Source organism: Oryzias latipes, chromosome 15 (genome assembly GCF_053564925.1).
Source record: "Oryzias latipes strain Hd-rR chromosome 15, Olatipes_Hd-rR_3.1".
NCBI classification, from domain to species: Eukaryota; Metazoa; Chordata; class Actinopteri; order Beloniformes; family Adrianichthyidae; genus Oryzias; species Oryzias latipes.
In genome coordinates this window covers 23831291-23844658 of record NC_136251.1, presented here as the reverse complement: position 1 = coordinate 23844658, position 13368 = coordinate 23831291, and positions in this window count along the sequence as shown.

The window sequence follows — 13368 nt, the reverse complement described above, 5'->3', positions numbered from 1 at the left end:
TACTTTGTGGCACCCCCAAAAGGTTAGCAGTGACTAGTTGAATGTCTGCTTTTGTTCCCAGTTTTAACTACCTTTAATTATTTTTACATTTTGTTTCGGTTGATAATTTTTTTCAGATTTCACGCATTTCTCCACCTGTTAAAAATGTTGCTGATTTAGTTTAAAAAAATAAAATAAAACATTACCTCTAAACTTTAAGGCATCTTTCTTATTTGAGAATAAGATGTAGACTTCAGTTTACAAAGAGATACTCAATCCTGTGTACCCGTCTCTCCCACACCCCAACTGATCTACTGGCCTGGGCCTCTTAAGTTTCACGAGCTATGATTAGCAATTTCTGCTATTATGTATGCTCCCTCCATTATTTATGCTGTTTCTTCTTTTTTACTGTGTGTCAGAGGGAACAAGGGAGGTGAATCCCAGCCGGCTTCTACACCAGGAGCCTTGTTGTGGGAAAATAATGTTTTTTTTATTATTATTATGTTTTTAATCTAAGGATCTAGCAAACGTCCTTAGGACAAAAGCAAAAATAATTACAGGTAGTAAACTAATTATTTGAGGTTCAGATTTTACAAAATGCAGGATTTGTAAATTTCTACATTTAAGAAACTGCTTTATATAAAAAAATAAAGTTATGATTAAATTGTGGTTTCGATGTATCTGAAAGTAACTGGTAACTGGCATGTTTTTATATCAATGTGAGACAGTAATGGCCACTTCTAAGTGACTGACCATAAAAAGGGGTGGATCTTAAATCCCTTTCATCTTGGTCCACATGTGTAAGTCTGATTTCTGAGTTTCTTGCATGCACAGACAAAAACACACGGACACTTGGGGTTACAGAGTTGATTCTGCTTTATGGTGTGGTCACCCTTTGATTCGCCGCTCAATGAAACTTGTGACTGTTTTAATTAAGGGGAAATAACACGGACAGTGAGGCAGGCGGAAATCCACCGGCATACACATAAAGGTCGCTAATGCCTTTCTTCCTTTGGACGCAAGGCTGAGCTCCTTTTGTGAGACTGACCATTCATTTCTGTGCCTCTTTCTTCTGTTTTTAAGTGTGCCGTAGGACGAGGTCTGACACTACTGACATGGAAACATCTTAAGGGCTCTGCCAGGTGAGGTGCAAACATATGTTTATGTAAGGTTTTTATTTTGTGCATAAAAACTAATTTCCATCCTTTGTTTTACCTTCTTTCTGATGGCTGTGCATCCAGACGGGACTCTTGAGGGCAGCCACATAGAACCACTCTTTTCTGTTTTTTTTAGAGCTTTAAGGGGAGTTGGAACATTTGTATTTTCTTATTTACAAAGCATTTCTGAGTAAGTTAAGGAGTGAAAGTTCCCCTCATCAGCCTCCATTCCAAATATCTGACTAACCTACCTGTGGGCTTTAATGCTCGTCACACAGGTACAGTTCTCTGTTGTTGCAGGATTCTGACAGATGCTTTACAGAGGTTTGTGGATGTTGGTGTGTGACAAGTTCTCTCTTCCTCTGGGGATCAATGTCTGTCCTGTTGCCTCGCCAATCTGATGTTTATCTGCAGGTGATCAGTCACACGGCTGACAGCAGGAAGGTTAGAGTTACCGTCCCCACAGCCTCTGATTGGGTGGCTATAAATTGAACACAGAGGAAAGAAGACATCTAAGAAAAGTTGAACTGATAACATAAGGTGAAATAATTAGATTTCTAAATTATTCATTTGATGGATGATCAAAAATCCTCCACCTAAAAAGAAAAAAATGTATAAGTTTGATTTGGAAGAATGAATGAAAAGATAATTAGTATGATTTCAATTTCAACTTTGAAAAGTTTTGTGTGGTCTGTAGTTAAGATTCTGAAAAGTGTTTTCATACCTACAAGAAATGATTGATGATTGGTTGAGTCTCAGCTCTCTGCAAATGGGTCTGAGTCAGGCTTATTTTTGCTAATGCAGGTGTCAGTAATCCTCCTTAGCCTCGTCAAATGATGTCTTTAGCCTGGGGAAATCCTTGACCAGGTTCTTCCCTCACCGCATAGACATGGTGTAATCTCTCAATTCTTGACACAGCAAATAAACACAGCACAGAAGGGAACTTTATCTCTCACTTCCTTCCACATTGTCTCGGTGACAACTTCCATGGGAACCTCACCTGCAGGAGAAAAGAGAAGACACAAACCCAAAGGGGCTGTGGCAAAGGACTGAAGGTTAAGTGCATGTACTAATTCTCACAAAAAGGAACTTAACACCATATATATGACTCTGCAAACACTTCCTCTTGACCTTCCGCTTGGCTACTATTTCTGTCTCAAAAGAACAAAATTGGCATGTTATCCAGTTACACAGCATTGGAAGATAAATGGGGAGGTCTTTTGTGCTCGTGATGTCACTCATTTTACTGTAGCTACCTAATTGGGGTTAATGTGTTTTGCCTTCTCTCATAAATTATTCTTGGAGATAGCCGAAATACCACTATAACACCCCGCTTCCCTTTTCAGTGGGACTGGACACCTACTTGTCAGGAAATAATCTTCAGGGGTGTCTTGGTTGACTTCATGCTCCGCATCAGTACACAACCTAGATAAGCAAGAAAAGATGTTGGAGCGAGCTGGACCCTCTTCAGATGTCTACAGCTGCTGGGTTCAAACATTAAAAGTGGGTCAAGAAGTTTCAAAGAGAGAACAGTATTTACTGCAAGCATGAAGGCAACATTCTTCAGCAGAATTTCTAAGATATGTTAGTTTGACCCAAAAATAAAAAACTCCAAGTGTTGTAAAACCTATTGAGAAAATAAAACTTCTTCATTAGAGGGAAACTAATTGGCATAATTGTTTGTAATGCATAAATGTATCTGACAACTTATTGCTATTACCATGTTAATATTAACTCATAAATAAAATAAAGTAACAGTATTTGTGTTAACAGGAAACATGTAAACAATTAGGAGTCTAGACCACCTATAAACTCCCCTCATTGGTAGATTTAATTCAAGATATCTCATTAAGCCTTAACATAAATTAGAACTCGTGTATTTATTTATGCATAAGAAAAACATTGTGGGGGTTCACACTAGAGCCTTGCATTAATTCTTTTTTTTATGTAAACGCTCCTGTTTTGTGGTCATGTCTTTGTTCTTGTACGTTATACATACATACATGTTAAATGTCTTTATGATTTTACAATAGATGATATCTGGAAAGTGATAGTTATTCATATTTTTTTCAGAATAAGTTGAGCTAAACATTTTTTATTGTGTCTGTTAGGTCACTTGTAACATGCCAGATGTTGTTTCCCTACTTTGACCCAATTTTACCTGAAAGTTTGTTTTTTTCTGCATTAGTGCATCTTTCAAAGAGCTTGTTGCAGCTGAAAAATTCCTAGAAGATTCTCTCTCTCTTAAAAACATTACTATAACAGACATACTTCAACTTATTTCTAGATCATGTTTTTGAAACACTATCAAGTGTTTAATTATTTCCTGAAATTTTAGCCTTATCTTTTATTGTATTTTTTCTTGAAGATCTCAAATGAGCACTTTTTCATTTCTTTATCATCTGTCATCTAATTTTTAACTTTTTTCAGAAGTTTTCCTAATTATCTTATCTATATGGAGTTACTTTCAGTCTTACTGTTAAAACCTCAATTTATGTGATTTTAATAAAAAATTTCATTTAAACTCAAGTAGCTTCAAACAAAAACTTAATCTAAGTTACTTTGGATAAAAATGTAGGAAAACTAAAAAGACCATGCAAGTTTTATACATTTTATATTAAATGCATTTTTGTACGATTGCAGTTCCACACCCAAATCAACAAACAGTTTAGAGAGATTTACAGTGCTGAAGCAGGGGGGTAGATGTGGTATTTTGTTTGAAAGTAGAAAGACAAAATCCTCAAAGTTCCTTCAAACTTATAACTGCTGCTTCTTCTCACGTATTTTCCTTTTTTCCCATCTAAATCAATTTTTTTGTAGCTGCTCTTGTTGCAATGATAATAAAAGGCAATTCACTCATTCAATAACTGATAAAAATAATATATTACTGGGATTCATGTCTCGTCTTCTCCACTGCTTTCAAAGCTACTTTCTCTTTCACCCCTAAGGGGCACTAGAGATCTGCAGGAACTTCAGGGAGCTCGTTTGAGCTGGGATAAGTGGTGACTTTCACATTTCTGTTACTAAGAATCTAAATGAATCAACAAAGAACTAGAACTTAACAATTTATAATTTGTGGAAAGCTTTACTGTTTAAATTTCTTTAACCAGTTCAATAAACTCTGTAAAGTACATAGATGGACACAGGAGTCCTTTGGATGATTTGGTCTTTCGTCTTTCAGCAAAAAGGTTGATATGCTGAGACAGTGCTTCTGGGTGGGCTCCACTGCAGAGGTTGAGGGCATTTAGTTTAAGGCTATGGTCATGTGAAATGCACGTTATTCACAAGAAGAAAATAAAAGTTATTAAAAAAAAGGGATGATATTAAAAGAAAAACATGAATGTGACAGTTCAGGTGGGTTATTAGATACAGCAAAGAATAATTAAAAAAACAAATCTTTTTTTTCGTTTCACCGAAGTTCGCTGGAGGGCCAGACAACACAGATGAAAGAAGGGGAACTCTCTCCTGCAGCTGTCAGCAGCTTTTAATGTCAGCTTTTCCATTGATTTGCAGAGCAGCTCATGCTTATCTGACAGAACTTCATAGCTTTTCTTAACTGTTAAAACTTCAAGTTTGTGTTTCTGTCAGAACATAGTTGTCTAAACCTTATGTAATGTCACCATTCTTTTAATATTGAATCATGTATTGACAAAACATTTACAATTTCAAGTCTGACAGTGAAACAAAAAAATCCTGAGGAGTGAGTTGTTCACTTAACCTATATCAGTCCACTGAAAGCGTATGAAACCCGTATCTGTATTTATCTGGAGTACAAGTGAGGTTCCATGTAGAATATAGTAATCTTTAGCCTTTACACAGCACTGTAATTGAATCAAGCCATGATCTTTCATCCCCGTAGTTATTTTAAGACAGGAATGACACAACAAAAATTGAAATGCACCCCCCACCTCCATCTTTTCCATTTCAACAAAAGGTCAGAAATTCAATCACCACCGCCGCTATTGCTATAATAATGTATGTATGGGAAACAGCCACAGTTACTGACCGCCAAATTCTTTGGCTGCCTGTGGTCATTTTGCCTTGCTTAAGAACAGAGGCGTTTCTCACTGGAGTTATTCATTAATCCCAGCAGACTGAGAGTACGAGCGTACAACACCAACAGATTCTTTCATTATTAACTCTGTTGGTTTTAGCGTTTTGTTCATGTAAATAACCCTCTTAGTTGTGGCAATGTATATTCTGTGATTTTCCCCATGTTTTAGCTTAACATTGTTATCAATTTATCATATTTTCTTTTTTTTTTTATCTGTTAAGGAAGTATTGAGTAAATGGTTTTATTGGTGTTTTTGTGCTTTCCTCCCTGTTTCCCTATGGGTGATTACACTTTTAAAGGTGTCAACTTTTCACAAGACTTTGTACCACCAAAACCAGTTTTAATTTAGGGAAAAAATCAGGAAGTTTAAGATAAGGAGGTATGGGGGAGCTTTTAATGTTAATATGTAGAGGAATTTGAGAGGAAATGTGGATTGGAAGAGTGAGGAAAAAAACAAGGCAAAAGGAAATGAAGTTCCTTTTAAAAGAGGAGCTCGTTAATGCAGGGTCACGGCTTTTATTTGCTCCCAAACATAAACCCGACAGAATTAAACGAGGAAATAAAAAACTCAGGCTAGACAAAGCTGATCAACAGATTACGAGTAAAAGAGCTCCCCGAATGTTTCCTGCAGTGAGGAGCAACCTTGAGCTGCAAAGATATTTAAAACCATTCACAATAAAGTTAAGCACCACAAACATCACAAGTTCATTCAATTTGAACATTTAAAAAATGTTTTATGAGAAAAAAACATCTTATTTAGCTTTTGTAAAACGTTTTAAAAACTCCTTAAAAATCCTTTCCATCTTAAAGGAAAGAGGGTTTGCAAATAGACTTTTTCCTGTTGCAAGGAGGTGACAAATGTTCCCAATTGTGAAATTCTTTTGCCACTGTGTACGCTGTTTCTTGCATCAGGCATTTTTAAACCCTTGCATCTATTACCTTTCACCGGGTAAATACCTTATGCTGGAAACATTTGTCAATGTATGCAGCTGGCTGAACAGAATAGATGATTAGGAAGTGAGGGGAAAAACACATCGCTTCTCCAAACAGTGCAATGTGTGCGATACAAAGTATGCTTTTCTACCTCAACCACAAAAAGACTTCAGAAAGACGACTAAACGGCCAACTGCAGGCATTTTTCTTTCTACCCAAACATATTTAGACCTGCGGTCTCTTAGTCAAGACAAATTAATTATTTACTGGTTTAAAGAGCAGGTTTAAGGCTCACGGTAATTACACAACGAGCACAGTAAACAAAGGGTACGCACATCTTGAACTATTGGAGCAGAGGTTGTGTTGTGTCTGGTTTGGTGTGTACATGCTAATATGAGTGTGAGAGCAAATGATGAGCTGGAGTTTGCGTGGCTTGTTTTGTGGTTTTTTACATCAGGGCTCATTAGAAATCTATTGCTGACGCAGTGCAGTTCATTCACTCAGACTGCCGGGGCCGGCATCGAGAGGAAACACATTTCAATAATACAGAATACCAAACGGGCAATTGAGAAAACTAAAATGATTTTTTTTAAATATTTAAACTGTTTTGATAATTAAAGAAAACAGTATTTTTGGTCGAGTAATTTCTCTTTGACAGGCTGAAAAGAACATTCTCCTTCTCACTGTTTAAAACAGATAATACTAACAAACCAGCAGCATGTTTTGTTGGGTGTCACATCTTTAGGAGCTCTGGCCTCAGTCCATCGTAGAGTTACAGCAAACATGAGCATGGCTGTTCTAAAGAAAACCTAAAACTATCAAAGCCTCTTGTTTGGTCCTGTGGCCGACGTTGTGCAAACAGCAGAAAGTTGCGGCGTGTGAAGGGTAATGGGACATCCAACGCCAGGGGACAGCAGGCGGCAGAGTCACACACCGCTGCCGAGAGAAAGATGAAGTAATCTCAGGAAACAAGTAGACACACTCCACTTCAAATTTTGCCCCAAACAAGATTAAAGTGACATTATTCTATGAGAGTGTGGCAAGAGTATTAATCTTACACATAGAGGCAGAGGCTAGACAAACATTGGCTGGCTGCAGCTGTATGGGAGCACATTCTTTATTTTGTCAGTATTTGGTGAGACTCAGATGTAACTGTTAGAGCACCATCATCTCATTTTATAATGCACTTGTAGGTCCATTACCCTTTTGAATTCTTTGGAGTAAACCTTGGATAATGAAAGTTTTTGTTTTTTTGAGTTTGCTAAGAATTCACGATTGATTTAAGAACATTTTCAAACTTTTTTTTTAAATGGGGTTGATTTGATTTAGAGGTGTTTGTAGAATTACTTTTGTACAAATAATGCAAATTTAAATTCAGCAAGAAGAGCCATGTGGATCCTTCACAAAGTAGAATACTCAGAGCATACCACAGTAAATTAACCTTTACTTATACTTATACTGTCAAAGCCATTAAAAATAGAAAATCGTGTGAAAAATCAAACTGTATTAATAAAATATAAAGTATGTAAGCATAGATTGCCAAATAGCCTAGAAATTATTTATAATAAGGGCGTTTTGTGTGTCTGTGTGTGCACAACAAAATTTGGAATAGTCTGGGATTTGAAAATAAATGTAAAAAAAAGATTAAAAAATATATTTTGTGTGTGTCATTTTCATTCTTTAGGTTTAGGTTGAATTCTTTGGGTTTGAGTGTTCAGTTATATATCCATGCATCTTCTCTCGCTCATCTGATTTTTGCCGTGACATTACAGCTGTCCCTTGTACAAATAAGTTTGGCCTAAAAGGTTCCCCTCCCAAGCCTTTTAGGAATTCATCAGTCTCAAACAGGCTAAATGAGCGTTACATTGAGGTTTTGTTTAGAACCTGTTGCATAAATAAGTTGCTCCCTAAAACCCCACTGAGAAAGACTGAGCTTTAATGACTGGGGTTTAAGCCCTTCCACCCCTCTTCTCCAACACTCTCAGCTTGGTCTCCTAATGAGCCATCATCATGCAAAACTGCCAGCTTGATACACATTAATTGGATTTTCACTTTTTCACCAATTAATTGACCAGCATTGTCATGTTGGCCAGCCTCTGGGGGTTTCTAAAAAAAAAAAAAATAGGGAAAGCTTCCCCTTTTTACTTTCGCCGACTCTAATGGCCACTGACTGGAGAGGGGAAACATTTCCCTTTTCTTCTTCTATACTGCAGAGATCAGCTACAGTATCTCATTATAGGCTTATGACATTTGTTGGAGACAATCCCTTTGTGGAGAGAAAACTGTTTGTGTGCTGCTCAGTTGAAGCCTTTTACAGTTTGTTAACCTGCCTCTGCCAGTGCCAGGGCCCCTGGGGGAAAAACCTGATGTGCAGTGAGTGACTCAGATTCCTCGCGCCCTGGAGGACAGAAAACAGGGTTAGGGAGAGCAATCCCACGCCACCTTGTTCAACAAGCACCAAAACAAGAAATGAATGCAGTCATGGCATTTCACATTGGTTATTTGATATGTTGACACATCAGTGGTGTTTCGAATTCTGCCAGGGGGATTTTTGTTTGCAGGAATCCTTGCACTTCAAAGCCTCTTGAAGGAGGCACAGTAGGACTAATATTTTAGTCACCCTGCTTGGTTTAATCTCACTGAGAGGAAGAAAACACAGCAAACACGCCGTGACCTTTGGTTGATCATTTACGCAGTTGTTTGGAGGGTCTGATTTCAAGTTAGGGTTTGGAACTTGTGTCCAAGTTTGGTTGTTTAAATATTAACGTTTAAAAACGATTTACAGTTGGTTCCCATGGCGATGACGGGCAAGGTGTACCAAAAGGAAATGTATTTCCACATTTGTAGGACACACTAAAAAATAATGCAGCAAATACAAAAGATAAAATAAGATTAAAAGAAATGATATTGATGGAAAAAAATGCTTGACCAGTTATCGATTTAGAGACAGCAGAAAACTACCCTTAAGTAGGTTGTACCTCATCACTTTGTCTTGCTTTTTGTTAATCAGTTGCAGGTTAGAATGACAGTTAACTGTGGATTGCTGGTTTTGTTGATGCATCACTTATACATACATCTGCTGCTGTAATTGTAACTGCAGACATTATGTGTTTAATTTGGCACAAAAGGAGAAAAAAATATATCATTAAGCAGAACTTTGAAAAACGGGTTCAGAACAATAAAACAATACCGCAGACAATTGTGTCAAATAAATCACTTCCCCTGCTGCAAAGTGAAACATTGGAAATTATTTATTTGCTCTACTGAAAATGATAAACAGGACATTACTGTGTCTGAAACGCAGAAAAGTATCTTTGTGCATCGGTGGCTTTTGCCGAACACTGAGTGTTATTGATCCTCTTTGTTTTGACAATTATTAAATGTAATAGTTGCCTAAATGGCTGCAGCTTGAAATTTAGACCATTTGTTTCAGCTGGAAACAAACACAAGAGCTGCAGGTCAGTAATGGAACTGTCTCCTGTTATTTTAGTAGGAAACTGCCATTTGTGTTGTTAAAAATAGCCGACTGAATCTATAACTCTCACTCCAGGGATGGCTAAAGGTTAGAGGTCAACCCTTCCGGAAACCTGTGACTGAATAATCAAGGGCAATAGCCTTAATTAATTGATTGAGAGTTCAAGAGGAGGGGTAGTTTAAAGCTTAGAACATTATGGTTTTGGTAACTGTTAAGGATTACAATATTTATATAAGAGTGTCCATTATGCCACATTATTTTTAATGCGATCAAAGTTTAATCAAGCAGAACTTCATTAATCCCTATAATTAATTGAGCAGGCTTTGTTATGTTCCTTTTGCTACCTTTACTTTCTGGTCGGACGGACATGTTTCACCATTATCTCGCACCATCCCACCAAGGGTGGTGAGTTAATCTGCATGACCCAGCACCTGTCACATACTAATAAACACGGGACTAATTGACTTTGATCCCCCCAGCCCCTTTATCAGCCAACCCACCAGTCAAAACAACCTTGGAAATTTTATTTTTCTTGGACGTCATCAAAAAAGATGGAGCATTTTTATTTTTTTGTTAAGCAATTATTTTAAATGTTATTGAGATTCTAATGACTTAGAAATATATTGAAAGAGGAAGAAGTCTCAGGTGATCCCTGCTATTCAGAGGCTTTAAACATTGTAGTCACTCATTTATTCAGTATGCAGTTTTAATTCTTCCCCATGTCCAATAAGAAAAAGAAACATGCTTTCAATTATTTGTATAGCAAATTTATATTCATAGCCTGTTTATTTCAAACCTATTGTTTGTCTTTATTGATTGATAACCACATTGTAGTGTTTGCGCCAATATGTAATTATTAATTGTTAAAAAAAGAATCACATAAAACGAGGACAAACAGAATTTTAATTTTTTTCTTAATTTGCAAACATATTTCCTCTGTTTTACTCTGCATCTTCTATGTGACATATCATTCTAAAGTAATTCAAAAGCCCAAAATTTTACTTCCTGTAAAATGAATTTAGGTTAGAATGGAATATAATCAAAGGAAAGTTATGCAGGAGTAAAACAGCTTGGAGTAACAGGTCTGGTTAAATGTAACAATTAGAATCGGTTAAGCTGCCCAACAAAATTACAGTCAAAAACACTACTAACACTACTGCTACTACTGCTACTTATAATAATAATTACACATGTTATGTAAATGAAGCAAAACCCCCTGCTATTAGTTTAGAAAAAGAAAATTTACCATTTAAGATATATATATATATATATATATATATATATATATATATATATATATATATATATATATATATATATATATATATATATATATATATATATATATATATATATATATATATATATATATATATATATATATATATATATATATATATAATTATATAATCCTATAATGTTAGTTTGTGAATACCAAATTGTAATTTAAAAAAAGTACTTTCTCTTCTTGGGCATTGGGAAGAAACTTTGCTCGCATATATTTAATCAATGCAGTCTCTATTATTATTTTTTGTTTCAAAATAATGTACTAAAAATCTCTTGTGTACTGTTTTGTAAGTGCTATAAAATAACATTACAATAAACAAACAGTACAGATGATAGCTTTTTTTTAATCAGTTAAGGTTATATTAATTGAACAAAAAATATAAAACAAATAATTATTGTTTAAAAAAAGCTACAACAAAAAAAAATCATATTTATATTATCCCTATCCATACAGAGTACTGTTTTCTCTGACTCTGCTGTTGTTTGTTAATCGTACATATTTGGGCACACAAACACAAATACACACAGGGTGTTCAAAGTTTTTCCAGGGTATTTCTCGGTTAATTAACAGATTAGTGGTGTGGGGCAGCCCTGAAGTTCGGGGGTCAAGACTAAACCCTCCAACTCGGAGGATAATAAGTGGCAGGTGGGTCCACACTTCTCCCTTTGCCCCCTCACAAACCCCTCCCCTCTCCCCTCACGACAAAATAAGCTGCTGCATTTATAAGCAACACTAGCACTCTTGACTCCGGCCGCCGCTAATGCACCTGAAATTGAGGAAGAGGAGCAGAGTGACACGAGCGAGGAGGAGATACAGCCGCCTTGGAAAAGTGCCACCCTTTCATACACACTTCCAGACTGCATGTTTACAAAACTGACCAGTGGGGAATCATTGAGCACAGTTTGACTGAATGGAATGTGGACTTTAGGACTGCAGGCCTTCATCCTATAAAGCAGAAATTAAATAAGAAAGACAAGCTGAAGGAAAGGACAGCTTGAGTCTTCTCTAGCTTTTTTTTCCCCTGCCTCGATTTAGGACTCATATATTCTGCTTCTGGTTCTGCTTGGTGGATACCTCCATTGTGAGACTCTGAATGGAAGACTTTGGGAGTATCCCTCCTTCTGTTAATTAGGAGTGGCCCAGCGTTTCCGCTCCCTCTCCGCCCCCCGTGAGCCCCTCCTTCATTATTTTCTCAAATTCTTTTACCAAAGTTAACCCCATCCCTTTACACAAACTTCAAAGAATTGTGTTTGGGAAATGGATTCTGTATTCCAAAAATATGAACGAAACACATTTACTGCAGATTGTCAGAAAACAAATAAACAACAGTTTCACTTTAGATATGTTTTTCTTCTAATATCCTATATGCGGCTTTCATCTTAAAGGAAAAAAAAAGTCTTTTGAGGCATTTTAAATGTTTCTGCTGAGATCATGGTGCTGTCTAAGTATGTTATTGAAGTCCACTCATACTGGCCTTTTCATTGAAATGCCAAAATAAAATAAACCTCCCCTACGTCTGCGCTGAACATCAGTCAGTAAAGATGTCCTGGGGTGCATTCTACCTCTGCCCAGCAGGCATCCATTTGCCCAAAAAAAATCACTTTGCCTCATTAGCTACACACACTCTTATTTTGTCACAATGCCTTTGCTGGAGTCCTGCTAACAGAACGCTCCCTCCCCTCTTTCTCTTGGTGGGGACTTCAGGGGCCAGAGGCACAGTTTCAGTGAGTGAGGCCTTTTCTTCTATCCCTCTCCTAGCTGGTTTAAGGCTTGTAATTATCTTTTGCTGGGGGAGGCTGTAAATTGGATTAAAGTGGAGGGTTTCGGCTGAGTGCATCACCCCCCCACCCCCCTCCACCTCTTTTTTTGGCCCTCCACTTCCCCCGCCATCTCCCCACTTGGTGGGCCACACGCTGATAAAGTGCGGAAAACCGATTTGGATTCAGCCTTTGCATTCATGGCTTCCTGCCGGAAAAAATGAAATTTTCCAACAGAAGGGGCCAGTGTGCCTGTGGTATCTGCCCGTGTGGTGCGTTTCATCTGGCCCCACTCTTCCAGAAACACCATTACCTACGTTATCTGTGTGAGCCGACTCAGCCTGACTGGACTGGGAAGCCCGGCCGGCTACAGTCTCTGACCATCTCCGCATTGTTGCTCCCTTCACTGCTGCCAGGTTTCCGAATTATAGTTTATTCAATTTAACTGGTTATTTGTATTGAACATGGCTATGAACACTATAAGACACAGAAAAGGGTGTTTTTATGATGCCTTTGTATTTTGTTATTTTGTAAAACTATTTTTTTAACCAAAATTATATAAATGTATTAAACATATTTAAAAGCAAAGTAAAATAACCAGATAAGAATAAGGATGACTTTTTGGCTCTGAAGTCTTTTTCCTTTCGATCATAAAGTTTTAATCCTGTCAAGAAATGTCCCCGAGTCTGCTTGAATAGTTGGAACACTGGAGCATGAAATGACAA